Source organism: Chrysemys picta, chromosome 2 (assembly GCF_011386835.1).
Source record: "Chrysemys picta bellii isolate R12L10 chromosome 2, ASM1138683v2, whole genome shotgun sequence".
In the NCBI taxonomy this organism is placed as follows: Eukaryota; Metazoa; Chordata; order Testudines; family Emydidae; genus Chrysemys; species Chrysemys picta.
The window spans coordinates 180,843,066-180,863,264 of NC_088792.1; the positions used below are offsets into that span (position 1 = coordinate 180,843,066).

At 41.9% G+C, this 20,199-nt stretch overlaps 1 protein-coding gene across 32 annotated transcripts in view; it reads left to right on the forward strand.

The window, feature by feature from the left end:
- Positions 1 to 20,199, forward strand: part of ATXN1 (ataxin 1) — a 271,002-nt gene that overhangs the window by 208,555 nt on the left and 42,248 nt on the right. For 2 of the 32 annotated variants that reach the window (XM_065585049.1, XM_065585051.1), the window contains one exon: positions 2,342 to 2,401. The exons of the other annotated variants lie outside the window; for them this stretch is intronic. The gene's annotated coding sequence lies outside the window, so the exon portion shown is untranslated. The remainder of the gene's footprint in view (positions 1 to 2,341; positions 2,402 to 20,199) is intronic. 32 annotated transcript variants of the gene reach the window in all.

Sequence of the window (20,199 nt, forward strand, 5' to 3'; positions counted from 1 at the left end):
CTGGGGAAGCCTCGATGGAAAAGAATGGGTATAGTTTGGCAGTAAGTGACATTTCTTGTTTGCAAGTTGGTGATGTGACACCCTAAGGCTCTCTTTTTGTTGGTGGGTCTGTGATTTGAACGGGGTGGCTTCTAACACAGTATGCCATTGGCCATACCTGTGTATGAAGTAAAACCCCATCAGAGACGAGCTATACCACTTCTCACTCTTGAGGTGTAGCCTCTGTCGCTTGCTGGTTGTGTGGGCTAGAGTGACTCTTCAGTGTGCACAAATTGAAGAGTGTTAGTTCACCAATATGTATGTATGTATTAGGCAGTATTTAAAGGTAGCATAACAGTGATTATTGGGCACATATGTCTAACAGCCAGCACCCTTCAACTTGTGTGTCGCATCATAGTGCTGGCTCATCTAAATGGTGAGCAGATGCTTCACCCAAGCAGCAGTGGAGTTTACATACCATTTGCACAGCACTGAAGTGTGAGATAACATGACACATGGATTAGCTTTTTGTTCAATGACCGTTATGGACAGATTCCATGGTATATAACAAACCCTTCTTACTTCAGCCATGTGCCATTTGTCTTGCGTGGTCAGGTGTCTGACGTTCTGAAATGGCTAAGTGACCTGTATCTAAATGTAGGATAAATTTGATTAATAGCACTGGATTAATTTGTCATTCCTTTGGGCATGTGTTGTGTTATACAAATATTTTCTCAAGGGAGGCTGGCATGCTTAAAACCGTCCCATGTGTACTTTGGGGGATAAGTGCATGGCATTGATTGATTTCAGGGGACAGGTCCTCAAGGAACTGTGGAAAAATCATGTTTCCCAGATTGCTATTTGTGGCCTAAGCATCTCTGAGTAATTGAAGAAACGTGTGCATGGTCGAGTAGCCAGACAGGTTCCTAGCATCAATGCACTTACACACATAAGTTACTCTAGCTAGGGCAGGCATTGACTTATGTGGCTGAGGTCTGCTTGTCACGATATAAGTCAGAGCTCTCTGATTTTGCCCTTTCTGCGTGCTTTTTTGAAACGTGTGTCCTGGCACGCAGCTCAGTTTTGAACAGGGCAGAATATCTTCAGATCATGGTCAGATGCTATAAAGGAAGAAACATACATTACATGCATACTTTAGTCTCCTTTTTGGAGAGGAGCTGGAAAGATCTCAGGGCAAAATTTATCACAAAATGCTTACATTATAAAAAATACATATTATTTGCTTCTCTTGCCTACAAGCATTTTCTTTAAAATACTGAAAAAATTGTTTTAATGAAGCATAAAAATTGATTGTCTCTTGCCAGGAGGGATCTTCCTCAATCTTTAGATATTAAAAGACTTCATGAGAACCACAAGAATATCTTCTTGAATCATTTACATTTTTCCCTTTTACAGGCTTATGTAACCATGCAGAAAATCTAATAATAAATGTGCTATTAGTATACAGTGCGGTGCCTTCCTGCAAACTGAGGTGTCTTGTTATTACAAATAACAGTGCAGATATGTTAGTCTCATAGAGTTTCAGTACACAGCTTATTTGAGTAACCTTTATCAAAAGATCCTAGACTAATTGAACTGGTCTTTGCCTCTGTTCCACTGTTGTATTTCATATTTAGAAGGCAGTAGCACTGCTGCATGTTTTAGTTTCTGTAAATTGGGAGTGGCATGAGCATTGGTGAAAGGGATCGACTAGTAGTTTTGTGAGGTCCAGATGCTGGGCATTGTTTTACACGCACATTCTCGCACATACACACACGCACACACTTTGATGCTCCCTCCAGACTTAATCATGACCTACAAGCACTCTTTTTGGTTCCAGCCCTGGCTCCCTTGAACAGGGAGAGTTAATCTTCTGGTGATAGTGAAAACAAGAATGAGACCATCAGATTGATTTTTTTCACTGATGACCTTACTCCAGGCTAGCTCACAAACCAGCCCTGTTCTCTAGTCATCACTCTTATCATGATTGCAAGCTTAGCTTTAAACAAGGTATGCTGTGAAATAGGGGCAAGGGAGATCTGCACTGTCCTCTCTATCCCTTAGCACCTCCGCATTAGCAGCATCCATTCCACCACTCAGACAAGCACATGCCTCACTGAAATTTTTACTCTTTAACCTGTGCCCTTCCTTCCCATACTAAGACACCTCTGGTTCCATCTCAGCCAATATGCTAAGACCCTTGTAGACCTTTTTCAATCCAAACAGAGCTTACATCAAAAGAATATTGTGATCACGAAAAGAAGCTTTCAAAAAATTGGAAATGTCGAAACAACAAGTTGCCTGCCCAGCCTTAACTCTGCTCCCTTGTGCATATGCATAATGTTATCATCTTTAATTACAGTTACATACTGTTTCCTCAAAGCTGCTGCCTCCTTCAGTGTGTGACCAAATGGTGCTTTGGGTAAGTGTGGCAGCTCTTAAATATTCAATTTTATTTCTCATGTTCAGTGTGTGTCTCTGTATCTAATTCATTGTGCACTAGAGTCCATAGAGCTCCTGCCTCATTCATTACATGCCACCCAAACTCTGTAGTGAATGAGGCAGTACACGCTTCCATGCCCCAGCCTCATTAACCACACAACCTAGTCTCATTCAGCATCCAACCTGCATGCTTCATAAGGCAGCAGCCTCTAAGGGGCCGGGGGGGGGGGGAGGGGGGAGAGGAGGGATGGGAGGTGACCATGTAATTAAAAAAATTAATTTGATTTAAATTATGACACTAGAAAAATGTATGTAATAGTCTCAGTCTATTCCGTAGTAGAATTTTGTGTATATTACAAAGCAGCCCGCAGTTTGGCAGAAATGACATTTTCTACTCAGGGGTTTTGCAGGTCATGATGGAGGTGCAGAATTTGGGATAGGCAACCGCTTGTACACCTAACTATTGCCTTAGCTAATAGACCAGAGGTAGGCAACCTATGGCACGCGTGCCGAAGGCGGCATGTGAGCTGATTTTCAGTGGCACTCACACTGCCCGGGCCCTGGCCACCGGTCCGGGGGGCTCTGCATTTTAATTTAATTTTAAATGAAGCTTCTTAAACATTTTAAAAACCTTATTTACTTTACATACAACAATAGTTTAGTTATATATTATAGATTTATAGAAAGAGACCTTCTAAAAACGTTAAAATGTATTACTCGCACACGAAACCTTAAATTAGAGTGAATAAATGAAGACTCGGCACACCACTTCTGAAAGGTTGCCGGCCGCTGTAATAGACAATAAACTGCATCCTGTTGCACCAGAAGGTAAAACCACAACAAATAGCCGATTTGATTGTTACAGTCTCTCATAAAACAGCTAAGGAAAACTGTGTTTTCTCAAAGCACTAAAAAAAAATTTAAAATCAAAACCTACCTCACCATAGTCATTTCAATCTGGGGCATTGCAATGGCTGATACAGTTCAGTTAAGTTTTAAGGCTCTGAATAATAAAACACTACAGGGTTGTTTTTCTGTTGTTTCCTTCTATGTGTTTTACTAGATATTTTAGCATGGTGTTATGGAACCTGGTCCTCCAATTTGCCAAGATGCCTAAAATCCAATGGAGGTCAATAGGAGTTGAGGGCGTTCAGCCCCTTAAAGGGTGAGACCTTATTGAGTACAGTCTGTGGTGATGCTTTAGCAATAAATGTAAAAGAGTGAGCTATCGTTTAGAGGTAGTTCTGTTGTGAGAATCAATAAAACCATATCCAGGCAATAGATGTCTCCTAAATCCATACTTCTCTCTGATAGTCCTAGAGACTTACTCTTATTTCTGTCTCCTTTGCTGTTCTTGCTCCAATGTGTACGTTTTTTCTTATAATGTATTTTCTCTTTTGGTCTCTCCCAGTCTCCCTGCCCTGTGGCCCTTCTCCTAATTTGTAGGTCTTCAGATTCCTTTGTTGTTTTAATAGGAGGTCATTTACAGTAGGTGTAAACTCTGGGACTTGTAGGCTCGCCATTGGTTGAAATGTTCATTCTGATTTGGAAAGACCATCATGGACACATTTCCTCCCCTATTTTCATTCTGTTTTCTTTTTAAACTCGTGATATAATTTGGTTCTGAAAGCTATCTTCAGGGATGTAGTGCAACAAGAAAAACTGAAGTGATGCTTTTTCACAGACCAGTACTCATGCAGGGAATGACTGACTTTGCATTAGTCTGCACTAGCAGACTAAAACATGGTAGCATTGTTAGGAGGGGTTCGGGATCAGAGTTTTGGTTTAATACATTATGAAGAGGGGAACAATTTACAAAACTTAAATCTGGATCGGATATCAAATTTTGAACCAACCTGTTGAAGTTTAGGTGTTTGGGGTTGGGAGTTGTGGTTCGTACCTATTTTTTAAGCGACATTTATTGTAATGTTCTGGACCATTACAGTAGGTGAGGTTTTTTTTTTTTTTTGCTTTTTGCTTTGATTTTAGCAAGGATATAGGGACTTACCTTCGAACTGTCCTTCATTTTTCATCTACATTTGCCATGGACCCACTGACACCAGAAAGAATTAATTCTGAAACTACGGTAATCAAAAAAAAATTATTAAAGGGGCAAATCCTGTTCCCTAGCCCCTGTCCACGTAAATGGGTAATTTCCATGTGACAGTGGGGAAGGAATCTTCTGTCCAGGCCATGGAGCAGCAGAAAAGACTTTCTGTATCGCTGCTACTTCTGGAGTAACTTCCATGGTCCTTGCTTCTGCCTTCACTTTAGAGGAGGCAGGGATTGGTGTTAAAGCACAGCAGCAGATCCACAGGTGCCAGCCACCACAGACGTCCCATAAAGAGCTGGTGTGCATGGCTGTGGAAGCTGGGCTTCACCTAGGAGGGAGTTAAACCCTTTGCACCTCCTTCCAAAGTCCGCTCCCATGGCTCCTACACAGAAGAACTGTACCTTTTCCACTGTGTTTGGCACCCTCTGCAGCTGCAGGGTGGAGCTGGGGAAAATAACCTCCCTCCATTTTATGTCTTCAGCAATTCTGTTTTTCTTGTGTCCTGTATTTAGGCCTTATTGGCAAGGTGAGAACCAAGGGCTAAGCCAACCATTTCGCCCCTCATCTGAAACCTATCAGCAACCCAGGAAGGACCAGCCTGTCTGAGCATGGTGTTTTGAATGTAAATAATATCAACAGGGATGTGGCTGCATAATTAAGAAGTTCAGTCAGCCCTTCCCTCCCATTGTTTGCTGTAGATTCTACAGCAGGTCTTAGGACAGAGGTGGGCAAACTACAGCTCGCGGGCCACATCCAGCCAGTGGGACCCTCCTGCCCGGCCCTTAACCTCCTGGCCCGGGAGGCTGGCCCTCGGCCTCTCCCCTGCTGTTCCCCCTCCCCCACAGCCTCAGTGCACCGTGCCGCCGGTGCAATGCTCTGGGCGACTGGGCAGCGCAGCTGCAGAACCGCGGCCTGACCCGGTGCTCTGTGCTGCGTGGTGGTGTGGTTGGCTCCAGCCACAGCCGCACCACCAGCCACTGGTGCTTCAGGCAGCGCGGTAAGGGGGCAGGGAGGAGGGGGGGTATTTTAAAATTAAAATAGTTTCTCAGGCCTTTACTGGAGAGTAATTGCTTTCCAATAATGTAACTACTTTCCAAGGTAAGGGGGCAGTCAGGGGCAGGGGTTCTGGGGACAGTCAGGGAGAAGGGGTGGTTGAATGGGGCAGGGGTCTGGGGCGGGGAGCATTCAGGAATGAGAGGAGGGGTTGGGTGGGGGTTCCGGGGGCAGTCAGGGGACAGGGAGCGGGAGGTGGTGGTGGATGGGGCAGGGGTCCTGGGGGGGCCATCAGGGAACGGGGATGTTGGATGGAGCAGGAGTCCCGGGGGGGCCGGATGGGGGCGGGGCCGGGCCACGCCTGGCTGTTTGGGGAGGCACAGCCTCCCCTAACCAGCCCTCCATACAATTTCCGAAACCCAATGCAGCCCTCAGGCCAAAGAGTTTGCCCGCCCCTGTCTTAGGGGATGGTATTATGTAATGGTTACAGCAATAAGTAGTGTTTCAGTATCCTTTGGCTTTGTTCCCAGCTCTGGCACTGACTTGCTATGTGACCTTGGCTAAGTTACTTAGACCAACATTTTCAATAATTTTGGGTGCCTGTGGCTTGATTTTCAGAGATGCTGAGCATCTGCATCTCCCAGTAACTTCACTTGGAGTTGTGAGTGCTCTGCCTCTCTGAAAACATAGACCCCAGGGGTCTCAGGTGGTACCCTAAAACTGAGGCACCCAAAATTACTGGAAATTTGAAAGTTTGGGTCTTTAACCCCTTTGAGTCTCTACTTCACAAGGGTGTTGTGACACTTAATTGGTATTATAGATGGCTTGTCTGAAGAAAGTTGTTATATAAATACATTTGAATATTATCAGTATTTTATTTATCATTATTTTGGTATAAAATCAGGAAGAAGAGGCAGGCTCCTCCCTTTGCTTGTATCACAAATGAGAGCATTTCTCATGCTCTGTAATCATCATATTCTTTGTGGAGTGACATAGAAAGAAGCAGTTCCCCCTTCCATATCTCCCACTCATACGCTGTTAATTCATGTTATGTGATGACGAGGCTATATAATCCATACTTCTCAAGTAACGTTAGCTAACACAAGACTCTGTCCCTTGTATCACTGATTATTCACTCGCAATTCCTACTTTTTAAAAGTATTCTCTTTATTTGTGGCTTTATTGGCTATGTAATATTTTATTAAGGTCCGGAGATGCTTGTTAAGTTAAGGATTTGGATGGTGGAGTAGTTGTGGCTGATCATTTTGAACCTGAGAACGAGACCTGTGAAGAGTGTAATCTGAGGCCTCTGTGGATTGTTAAATTAAATGAATGGTTTTGTGATAAACAGTTTTTAAGTTAATCAGTTGTCTGAAACTAGGGAAGATGCCTAAGCCAGTGGTTCTCAACCAGGGGCACACGTACTCCTGGGAATACGCAGAAGTCTGCCAGGGGGGACATCAGCTCATCTAGATATTTGCCTAGTTTTACAACAGGCTACATAAAAAGCACTATCTAAGTCAGTACAAACTAAAATTTCATACAGACAATGACTTGTTTATACTGCTCTGTATACTATACACTGAAATATAAGTACAATATGTATTAAACCAAAACTCTGATCCCGAACACCTCCTAACAATGCTACAATGTTTTAGTCTGCTAAGGAATGAGAACAGGTCTGAAAAAGCATCACTTCAGGTTTTCTTATTGCACTACATCCCTGCCTATAGTTTTCAGAACCGAATTATATCACGAGTTTAAAAAGAAAACAGAATGAAAATAGGGGAGGAAATGTGTCCATGATGGTCTTTCCAAATCAGAATGAACATTTCAAACAATGGCGAGCCTACAAGTCCCAGAATATTTATATTCCAGTTGATTTTTACGCGTTTTGTAGCTGCAGCTCCCCCAGCACCTGCCAGTGGTGGTAAAAGGGATCCTCTGACCATAGCCTCCTCATTGCTAGGCATAACCCCATTGGGGCATGCAGCAGTGGGTCTCCTTTCCCTTGATCTCATCAATGTTTTCCAGCCAGCTTTATGAGTGCCTGCTCCAGGGGTAGGGACAGAAGTTTGGGCACACCACATCCTCTCCCAGCTGCAGCTCATTCGCTTACTCTGGCCCCGGGGACGTATATATTTTCCTTTTAAGTACCTTTGTGCTGCATCAGTAAACTGGACAAAGTGTGGATTTGTAGCATGGCGGTATGGATTCTAAAACTCAGTGCCTTTCTCTGCCACTCTTTTTTGCTCAGAACCACTCAGCAGCCACTTTCAGGTTGTAGGAATGGACAAGTCAAATCAATTAAAAAAACACCCCGGGTTGAGGTCATAGAAGAGTTTGAATTGGTGCCTTTTGTACCCAAAATAGGATCTGAGTGCACTTTTGACCATCAGGGACAGATGCTAGATGCAGTATTTCCTCCACTTGAACTCAGAATTGTGTGCCCTGAGGTGAATGGGTGCTAAGCACTTTGATTTCAACACTGTTGCCTCTTTCCCTCCCCATTCAAGATATAACTTAATTCTAATGGTGCTCAGATACCAGGATGATCAGGGTAGTATCAGAACCTGAATAGAATAGAATAGAAAGAATAGAATGCTAACTGGAATTTTGAATAGGTTATGTTCTGTGTGTGACCTGATTTCTGTACAGTAATTCAGGTTTCAGTGCTCCTGTTTGCTTATGCAGCTGGAGGAGAGCAGTCACTATGGCTGACTGACCTCTTGTGCTTCGGTCTTCACTTAGCCAAAGCACATATAGTTTTGTGCTTAGATTAAACTCCTTGTTTTTTCCAGGAACGTTAACGTAGCTGCAAGGGGTGATGACTGAAAACATGGGAACTCCATAATTTATGCTCCCCATGCAAATGAACACATACGTGCTGTTCACACCTTCATTGTATTTATAGTGGCAAAGCAATGTGATTTCTCCACAAGAATAATGAACCTGGCGAGGTTGTTTGAGGTCACCAAAGCTACAATGATATTTTACTGCACTGTGCAGGCGATAAGGTTTGTTGCTCTGGGAAGGTTTTTCTCAGGTCAAGAAAGACTAAGGGGGAAAAGCCATCAAAACATTTCAAGTCTATACGTTTGATTCTAAGTAGTTGTAAGATCAGCCTGGAGAGGAAAGTGAATTCACAAGCTGAGCTGTGTTTCCTACTCTGTTGAAAACATGTTATCCATGGTGGACCAAATTTAAGTAACTAACTGAATTTATCCTACTCTGTTATATTGCGCAAGTCTCCATTGCGATGCACACTAGTAATAATAAATACACTTACTCCCAAGTATCTGTAATTCTGCAGCAGCTATTCAAACCTCTGTCTTTCCTGCAGTGTTTTAGAAACGTGTTTTAATTAAACTGGTCTTCAGGATGGTTTTAGAAATTATCAGGGCCTAAAGGTAATTGGACAAGCTGTTTAGCGACATGAAGGCCAAAGGAGTTACAGTGCTTTGTATGAAACAACCTGAGTTTGAAATCTGTGTCCAAACTTTGAGGCACAGAAGGGAAAAGCCCCTTGTGCAACAATGCGAAGGGAACCCTCTAACATGTAAATCTCCTGTCTGTGACCCCATGTTGGGCACTATAGTCTCACTTGGGTCACTAGATACTTAGACATGGATTTTACTCAGATACTACAGTTATGAGGCCATTATAACAACCTGGATGGATCTCCTTTTCCAGGGTACACTCCAGAAGACTTTCAGGGCTAACAGAAACATGGGGCTGGAACAAGGTAATCTAGTCCAGCCCCTGCACTGAGGCAGGACCAACTAACTCTAGACTAGAGGTTCTCAAACTGGGGGTCGTGAGGTAATTACATGGGGGGGTTGCAAGCTGTCAGCCTCCACCCCAAACCCCGCTTCACCTCCAGCATTTATAATGGTGTTAAAAATAGTAAAAAGTGTTTTTAATTTATAAGAGGGGCTGCACTCAGAGCCTTGCTGTGTGAAAGGGGTCACCAGTACAATAGTTTGAGAACCACTGATCTAGACCATCCCTGACAGGTGTTTGTCTAACATGCTCTTAAAAACCACAGATGACAGGGATTCCACAACCTCCACTGAAAGCCTATTCCAGTACTTAACTATCCTTATAGTTTGAAAGTTTTTCCTTGTATCAAGCATGGGGAAACTGCTTTAAGTTGGTTTTGCAGAAAAGAAAAAAACCAGTGTCCTGATTGTTAAACCCCGAATAATGCAGTGGATGAAGAGCCAGAAGACTGAGGGAACAAACAATGGATAGAGGTAGGGTGCTGTGGACACAGAAAAATAAAGCCATAACATCCACCTCCATCCTTAGCTACCCAGGTGATTAAATGCACACACATACCAGCCAGAATTATCTGATAAATGTGCAAGAAGTAGAGGAGAGCATAAGGCCTGGTCTATACTAAAAAGTTAGATTGCTCAGTTACGTCGCTCAGGGGTGTGAAAAATCCACACCCCTGAGCGGTGTAGTTAAGCTGAGCTAACCCTCAGGCCAGACAGCGCTAGATCTATGGAAGAATTGCTTAAACAGGGCAGATTTTTAAAGTTTTTGGCATCTTTTCATAAATTTAATTACTCACATGAAATTTGAAATGCATTAAAACATGAACCCCTATATGCCATTGAGTAACCTCTATATGCCAGAAGCAGTTTATTGGAGTGTTTAGGCAATGTACATTTAAAGCACGTTCAAAAATCAACCATAGGAGGGGGAGGTTGCGCGCATTGAATAAGTGACACTGGTACTTTCAGTAAAATTTAGTTAATAGTTAATATATGTTGTTATTTGTTCACAAAATGTAAAACTAAAGATTCTCTATAGAAACGTAAATTCCACGTTTTTCCATGGCAAATGGATTTCTACGATCCCTGGTTATCACTCTGAGCAAGTCACTGCTTCTGAAGTTTTACTGAGGGAACTTCACGCTGACAGCAATAGCAAAATAAAGATGCTTTTCTAACATGCTTTGGAAGGTTAATTTGGCCTCACAACATGTTTTACATTGTGGGGTTTACTGAACAGCTGCATGTAGGGTTTTAGGCCCCCAAATAGAGTATATTCCCTGCAAGCTAATAAGAGGGCGACCTTGTGAGAACATTTTCCCCACTAGCAAGATTTCAAGCAAATAATTTCCTGCATTTCTTCCCATGTTTTTGTAAAGTTTTGCCTTTATCCTCCCCAAATGATGGGAATTAAACCTCCTTAATCCCTAGATTGCGTGGGAGATGACAAGAACAGTGTTAAAACTAACCAAAACTCGGATGATTTACTAGGATTGATGAGATAACGAAAATGTCAGGAGTGTTTCACAAACATGATGGGAGAAGATATAGAGTGAAATCTTCTCGTTTAATGAACCTGAAATACTGCATTGACCTGAAAGTGCAGAATAGGTCAGAAATTATAAGAGCATTTTGCATTAAACAGGCTTTAGACATAATCATTATTATGATCATATATGTGCTGGTAGTGGGACATTAAAACCTGAAACTGGAAAATAAATGCTAAACTGTCAAGTTCATTTGTTAAAGTCAGTTAGACACCGACACTGAATGATGTGCAAAGAAACCCACTGTGTTCTTAATTAAACTGAACACTGCTACCTGTGCAGCTGATCAAACTTAACCTAAGCCCCTACATAGAATTCTTTCTCTAGGTTTTTGCATTTGTGGGAAACTCATGTCAGTGTAGTTATAAGTTTCACAAAAAGTTATGTTAACATTAAATCTACGCTGCGTTCCTGGAATATAACTTGTTTAGGATATAAAAGATGCATCATTTGAAGCTGGTTCTAGCTCCTTCAACACAAACTAGAGTGTTAGATGTTAATATAATGGATAGAGCAGAATAAGAGATACTAAACAACGTATAAAATCATATTAAAGGGGGGAATCGTTGTAAATTTTTACAAAGCAACCCAGAATTGATAATACTTTGTGTTTTCTATAGAGCTCATTTCATCCAGGGATCTCAAGGTGATTTTCCCAATCTCTAAAGTGCAGGTAGTAATAGTGTTCCCTACTTCATAGCGAAGTGGTAAGGCTTAATTAATTAATCTTTCTAAGAAGCACGTAGGGGTGAAAGGGACTTGCCCAAGGCTACACACTAAGTCAATGGAAGAGCTTGAAATCCTGGGTTCTAATCACAGGACCACACTCCTTCCAAATAGAAACTATTTCAAGTGCTCAGATATACTAAATGAAAACCAACAGGAGTGTGTGGCCAGATAAATAAAAAGAGCTCTGCTAATATCCCCTACATCAGTCAAGGCGTTGTAAAGAGACTCACTGATTTGTGCCCTTCATCACCTGTGTGAATCCAAACTGGAATACTACATTGTATGAAATAGTGCTGGATAAAGAGTATACTTGTTGCATATGTTTACTTATTTAAATATTAAAAAGCTGCTGTCCCATCTCCAGAAGGTTTATAGGATGCATCAGGCATGCCTTTAGCTGTTTCCCAGGAAACAGTTACATCACCTCGCTATCATATTAATGCAGAGCACTCATGGATTTCAACTCCCTGCCAGTATAGCAGTCTGCCACCTCCTGTGGCAGGTGAAAGAGCTCGGTATTTAGTTGAATTAAATTAGCTCTGCTGGGAGGCAATATGATGTCAAAGTATATGAAAAGCCCCATGTATATGTGTACATGTACACAATGAGATTAACACACCTGTGCATTTGTTTCAGCAGCATGTACATTTTTTGCACCTCCAGATTGCATTGAAATTGTACACAGTGAATTATGTTGAGTCTGCAGTGTCCAGTAACTCAAATAGGCGTTTTGCCTGAGTCCCCCTCTTCTGGACTTGACAATGGGTATGGCAGTGAATTTGAAGAACTCTGTGGCCCTAATCCATCAGAACACTTCACCATGAGCTTAAATAGTCCCAGTGACTTGACTTTAATGGGACTGTTCATAGGTAAAGTTAAGCAAATGCTAAATTGCTTTGCTGGTTCAGGACCTATGTAAACACAAAGTTCAATGAGTTAAAACTATTTTAGAAGCTGAAATGTGCATAGCATAAGGCTATATATGACTGGTTTTCTATTAGAAAATATTGTGTCTGGGACTGGGCAAAGATTTTAGGAATAAAATTCATTACTAGATAAGGAAAAGATCCTCAAACTAAAATCGAGAATCATTTTGTTTATACGCTAGGAGCTGCTATTTACTTTTATAGATTTGTTTACACAAGTTTTTAGGACAACTTGAATTTCTATCCTATTCATCTACCGCACTCCCAGCTGCCCCTAGACAAACCCCTCAGAGTTTTCCTGCAGGCTGTTAAAAATTGAAATAGTTTAAAAGATTTTGTGTATTTGCAAAAGCATATTTGTTTTTGTTTTTTAAAAAAAAGCTTAAATAATTATAAATTAGCTAGGATAACAGATACTAAATAATGTGAATATAATTATATTTGGAACAATTTCAAAATTTACAGGAACATTAATGTCCTCCTATTCCATCATCCCCCATACCTCCTTTTCTCCATAATTTCTTACGGTTTCTGTGCCATTAACCTATCCTCCTCCTCCACAGGGCCAGCTCCAGCATTTCTGCCGCCCCAAGCAAAAAAAAAAAAAAGCCGTGATCGCAATCGCGACCGGCGGCGGCAATTGGGGGAAAAAAAAAAGCCGCGATTGGCGGCGGCAGTTCGGCGGCAGGTCCTTCACTCCTAGAGGGAGTGAGGGACCTGCCGCCCCCAAATTGCCGCACATGCCGCCCCTCTCCCTTGGCCGCCCCAAGCATCTGCTTGTTAAGCTGGTGCCTGGAGCCGGCCCTGCTCCTCCAACCCTCCCCCCCACCAGTTTCCCTCTGCTTGTCTTTCAGGATATAGGTGTGTTGCTTACCAGTTCTGGCCTTCTCTCTGTCTTGCTCGCTCTCTCTCTAACGGATCTCGGACCATACAGTTTTCTGATATAGTTATGAGATTTCTGCTGTGTGATTCTACAGGCTGATTTAAATTGAATAACAATTGTAAATTATAGGCTTCACTTTAAATGCAAAACTAAGGTGCTGCTGCAGCTTTACATTAATGACCAAGAGCCTTTGCTCTTTTTTACCTTTTTTTTAACCTTTGCAATTTTTGAGAAATCTACCTCTTTGCAGTAGTGCAGCTCCACTGTTGATAGCAACACTGAGAGCAGCAAATAGGTGACATGAGTGGAATCCTAGTCCCACTGAAGTCAATAGAAGTTTTACCATTAACTTAATTGGAGCCAGGATTTCATCGATAGTTTTTATTGTCACTCTGTCATTTAACCCTAAGAGGGGTTAAAAAAAATGTACGAATCCTGTTGGCATTTTTAGTGTGTATCGTCTACTGGTTCTAAAGAGGTTTAAATGACATGGCAATGGTGAAGTCATCCACATCTTGTCTTCACTGGTGCTATCCGGCTCCTGAAGATTTCCTTAAAATTGCCATTGCAAACAGCATTTTAATTCCATCTGCTGGATGGAAATTAATTCCCTTGTTTTGCTGTATGTGTTTGCATATACAGTACACTGAACTACAGCCATGTTTAAGCCCAGCTCTTAAATATGATAGTCCAACCGTCAGTTACTAACAGAGCTGGTTGAGAGCTGGAATTTCTGTTCCATAGAAATTCCAGCATGGGGGGGGGGGGGGGGGAATTAGTTCCAAATTGGAACAAAAAGCCAAAATTTCAGTGAAACAAATTAAAAAATTTTTTTGATTCAGGACCATCAAAATGTTTTGTTTTGACTTTTATTTTCAAATACTAAATACAATATATAATACCTACGTAATATTAAATATAATATAAATATATTACAATTAACATGTCATTGTAATGTAAAAGTCAAAACAAAATGATTCGACATATTCAAAATGGAACATTTTTACTTTTTCCCCATTGAAAATCTTGTTGAAGTCAACACATTCCCACAAAATGTTTAGATTTTGATTAAACTAATTTTTTTTTTCTGGAAAGCTGTTTTGTAGAAAAAAAACTTTGACCAGTTCAGGTTACTAAATGGCCAATGGAACTGAGGTGTGTGTTAGTAAAGAGAAATCACTTATTTCTCTAAGGGAATATGATGGGTTAGGGGGTAAACAGCAGAGGTCAGGAAAGAATTCTTACTCCTTCTACAGCATTTTTAATTGGCTAGTTCCATTTTTAATTATAGATTTTATTATTTTGTTCTAAAGTATCAGGCATTGCCCACTGCCAGAGGCACAGGACACCAGATGTGCCAGAATCAGGCCATTGTGGGTTATTGCCCTGGAGCAGCATTTGATAATAACTGCACTGGAAGAAGGGAGCTCCAGTTTGCTGGATGAGAACGGAGAGGCTGCCCACACAGAGGGAAGGCTCTGTGAAGGCCTAAACAGTTACGGAGGGGAGCAGATAACAGTCACCCAGGCCAAACTGCTGCTGTGAAGTGGATTTCTTTTATAGAGGGAGTGAAAGTGTTTGGCATCCCAGAGTGGCCAGGTGGGTGCAGGACTGCACAGCTCAGTCTTCAGCTGCACAGACTGGACCGGAAAGCATTAGGGACTTCTGCTCTGGATCTGAATGGAAGAATGTGTAGCCACTGAAGGAGCCTATGGTTTTAGCTGTTGCAGCCTGCTATTCCAATTCCTACTGGTTGATACACACAGTGTGGTGGCCTGAGAATAGGAGTTGTAGCCAGAAACTCTGGAGTTCTAATCCTGGCTCCAAAACAGGAACCTCTATGGCCTTGGGCAAGTTGCTTAGGACCTAATTTTCAAAGATTCGGTACGTGCCGGCTCTCCTTGACTTAAGATGGAGTTCTGAAATCAGGCCATTAACCCTTTCTGACTCAGTTTCTCCATATGTAAATTGGGGATAATAACACTTACCTACCTCACAAGGGTGATACAAGAGTTAATACATGTTTGTAAAGCAGTGAGAGGATTGAAGAAAAAAAAGTATTTTTATAAGGACATGATGCAGGAGTGTGCTGATGCCTCCTTGGAGGCGCTGAGCTCCTGTTGGCTTCAATTGGCGTCAGTTCACTCGGTATTTCCTAGGAGGTACTTGGCACTTTGCATGGTAAGGAGCTGGCTTAACATTGTGAGGATCTGCAAGGGTCCCCATTAGGGTGTTCAGCAGCAAGAAACTGTTCAGGCATGGATGAGACTACCCAGCAATAGCTTACTCTATTGATGTGAAAAGTGGAGGTGGGGATCTAGAAGCATTTAGATAACATTCTCTTGAAGGGACACCATCAAGACTGACAGGCCTCTGATTAGATTTTCCAGCTTTGTTTTAGTTTACTCCTTAGTGACCATGATGTAAGCAGGCACACATCACAGTGCCCTTACCCGAATGTCTGCTCTGTTCTTGGGAGCAAGACTGAATGCCAACAATGTGTGTTCAAAAGAAACAAATGCAAAGTTGTTTAGCTGTAAGGGGACCAGCCGCTGTTCATATAAGAAGCCTGTGTAACTGTGAGATCTTGTTACTGTTATCCTCATCCTCCGTCCCTCCCCATTTCCCTCCTACTGTTTGTAGCAATAATCCATTGTGTCTTGTACAAATGCAAGCTGAAAACCCTTTGGGGGCAGGGAGCCTTGTCTTTCTTTGTTCTGTAAGATGTGTAGCACACTTTTGGACACCAGGTTATTACTAATAATATGTAAATTTGTTGAAAACAAAAACCACACACACTTCAGAAATCTGTATTTCATCAATGTCGTTGTGTGCAGCTTGTTCCCCAGACAGGAGCAGACATGCTGGCGGCGGAGAGGGTGATGGAAGGGCAGTGCACAATGGCTGAGCACCCTTAGCCATAAGGGAACCAACCAGCACGTTGGGTCTGGGGGGCTATGTAAGCATGCAATTAAACATTGTCCCTATTTCTGAAGAAAAATAGATATTCAGAGGTTAGGCGGGACATTGTAAAAGGAAGAACATTTTTATTACATGTAATATTTGGGGGTTCCCAAGCTGTAAACTAGGACATTGAGCTCCATCTTCAACAGGGTTTCCTTCTTCAACAGGATTATTGCTTTAGTGGAGTGGGGGTGGGGGGAAGCTGTAGATGTGATCTGTCTGGATTTCAGTAAGGCTTTTGACACAGTCTAGATGATGGAATCTACTTCAAGCCAGGGGGTGCAGCAGCAGCCTAGTTCCAGCACCTATGCTCAACAGTAATGTAAGGAACCTACAGGCCTGTATCAATTTTAATTTTGTGGAGCCTGATTCTGGGGCGAGAACTCTATTACCCCCCACTCATTAATTAGTATCAATTGACAATCAACAAAATTATTATTAACCATTAAAAAGGATCCGGCAACAGCGGGGTAAGGTTGCAAGCACTTTGGAGGACAGGATTAGAATTCAAAACACCCTTGACAGATTAGAGAATTGGTCTGAAATCAGCAAGATGAAATTCAGTAAAGACAAATGCAAAATACTTTATTTAGAAAGGAAAAATCAAACACACAAGTACAAAATGGAGAATAACTGGCTAGGCAATTGTATTGCTAAAACAGTTCTAGGGATGACAGTGGATTACAAATTGAATGAGAGTCAGCAGTGTGGTGCATTTGTGAAAAAGGCTAATATTCTGGGATTTATTAACAGGAGTGTCATATGTAAGACACAGGAGGTAATTGACTCAGTCTACTCAACACTGATGAGGCCTCAGCTGGAGTACAGTGTCCAGTTCTGGGCACCACACATTAGGTAAGATGTGGATAAATTGGAGAGAGTCCAGAGGAGCACAAAAATTATAAAAGATTTAGAAAACCTGACCTATGAGGGGAAAAAAAACCTGGGCATGTTTAGTCTTGAGAAAAGAAGACTGAGGGGGGCCTGAGAACATTCTTCAAATATGTTAAGGGCTGTTATAAAGAGGACTGTGATCAGTTGTTCTCCATGTCCACTGAAGGCAGGACAAGAAGTAATGAGCTTTATCTACAACATGGGTGATTTAGGTTAGATGTTAGGATAAACTTTCCGACTGCAAGGATAGTTAAGCATTGGAATAGGCTTCCAAAGGAGGTTGTGGAATCTGGCATTGGAGGTTTCTAAAAACAGGTTAGACAAATATGCACCAGAGATGATCTAGGTTTATTTGGTCCTGCCTCAGCACAGGTGCTAGACTAGATGACTTCTTGATGACCAGCCTTGCATTTCTATGATTTTATGTTACCAGCTTGTTCTCTCAACAGTTTTCACAGGAACTGTTAAGAGAAGAGACTGATGGTGCTGGAAAGCATCTACACGTGGGCCATTCACTCGTATCTGCATCAAGTTCTTGGTCCTGAGTCACCACTGTGTTATTGCAGTTTCACACTGGCATAAAAGTGGAGTAAATCAGTGGTGAATCAGACTTCTGGGGTGACATCCAGCTTCCACTGAAGTCAATAGACACATTTCCATTGAATTCAGTGGGGCCAGGATTTCACCCTGGAGTGTGCTTTGCTGCAGTTGTGTGAGCTTGTTTTGATTAAGTTCATTGTGGAGAAACCCACATTCTGTCAGTACAGTGCTACAGGACGATGAAAACAGTGTTCTCTCAAAGATCAATTTATCTGGAAGGCTGGCGGGCTGGTGATTAAAAACTTAGTTAAACATGCATGTGAATAGCCACATTGTGGATCTGATGGTATTTAAGTGTAATCTTTACAGACCACAGCTGACATAGGCCACATCTTCGTTCAATCTCTGTACAAAGTTGTCTAACAGACACTGGAGTTAACATACATTCTGATAAGAAAGATGATAAAACTATTAAAAACACATCTTGATACAGCTGGTAACTGAAGTCTTGATCCTGCACCAGTAAAGTCAATAATTTTGCCACTGATTGCAATGGGAACAAGAGCAGGCCGTAAGCCAGGAGCCCATTAATGCTTTATACCACACCAGTCCCCAGCTAGCACACAAAAAAGGTGACCTTACAAGAAGACATTAAAAGGGTCAGATTTGTAAAAGCTTCCTATGGGTGCCTGTAAAGTACAGGTGCAAATACCTGTGGGCACAATTTTGCATCCACAATTATTTGCAGGCAACATTTGTTTATTTTACACATCTAAGAAGTTGATTTGTGGCCACAAACAAGTACTTGGATGTCTGAATTACATTACTTGTAACTACAGTGACTCGGAAGGCCAGCTATAGATCAGTCTCAAAATCAGACCTGTATCCTACAAAGCAGCCAATGAAAAACAGTCACCTTTTACTTGGAGCTCCACTACTACAGGTATGTCCAAGATAAAAGCTGTCTGGGCCAAATACTGTCCTTGATTATTTGAATGTAGCTGATGGCAAAACTTGGCCCTCAAAGACTTCTGCTAAAGTCTCAGCTGAGGCAGGGTCAGCGAAGAGAATAAAAACAGCCAGATATGCAGACAAAAAGAAATTATTTCCACAAGGATATAATGTACCCATACAATACCGCGCTTGATAAACACCGGAGATAAAATCTATTCTCAGGCATAAGACAAGTAGTGATAAACAACAGTCTTTAAAAATAATGGAATGGCAATTACCTGAGATTGTCCATAATTACCATCATATTTAATAAAATATAGCTTTAATAATTCTACGTGGTCATCAAGCTGCTAGCACTCAAAGAAAATGGGGAATTGGCCTGGCTGGTTTGGAGGACAGATAATGAGATGGAGAGATTTTTCACCGCTACGTTATTGGCTCAAAGCCAGCTCAGGTTGGTAGTGAGTGAAAATCATTATTGTTTGACGGTCTCTTTGAAGTGAGTTGGTGTTCTCAGTCCAGTTCCACATTCACATAGTAAAAATCATCACCATCATTATGTGTGTGGGAGGGGAGAGAGGAATTCTTTGAAAGTCAAAGTCATATCTTTTATGTTCTCAAAGAGTATCCCTGGATGGCAAGCTTAGTCTGTAACAGGGATATTTATACTGGCCTACCCACACTATGCAAACCTCCTTGTGCCCCAACCCCTTCTAGATGAGCTGCACTGGGGTAGTACAGGGCTTGCATTGAGGGGACTTACACCAGCTTGAAACCAGAGGAAGCATCTCTGGCATACAGGCCCCATTTTACATGAGTGCAGCTCATTTATGCTGGGGGGCCTGCACTGTTGTAATGAGACAGATGCAATATAGACTGGTCCTTAGTAGAGATCAAGGGTTGAATAGGTTTCTAAGCACTTATACCACCCTGTAATAGCTGAGCACTTACCCAAACTGCTGAACTTTAAGGTGCATCCCCAGTCAGGATGAAAACTGCAGACCTAGTCTAGGAGCAGATTTGTAAAAAGGTTATGGCAGGTCTAGCCTTGTCCAGTAAACCATGTTTAAATCCCATTAGTGAGAAGTGTGTAAACTACTTAAAACCAGTGGAGTTCATATGGTGTTCGGAGCAGTTTTGCAAATAGCTAAGGCACTTTTCTAAGGCTGGAGGGCATGGAGTCCGAATTACCTTCTTCTCCCTTCTTCTAGCAGAGGGTGAAGCGAATTAGTGAGATAAGGAAGCTTAGTGCTGTTGCCCAAACTGTGTCTGTTCTGTGGATAAATAGAGGATTTCAGTCTCCAGCACCGTTGATCCAAAACTTTTCATGAGCCCGAAAGTCACTTAGAAAAAAGAAGCAACAAACTATTGCAATTACAAATGAATGTCCTTTCTGAATGTCAAATAACACGGGAAGCACCTTCCTAATTATTTACAATTTAGCTTTTTCATATATGCTTATAGAAACAGCATAGATAATGGGTTAATTTTAAAATGTCATTTATCTTCACTC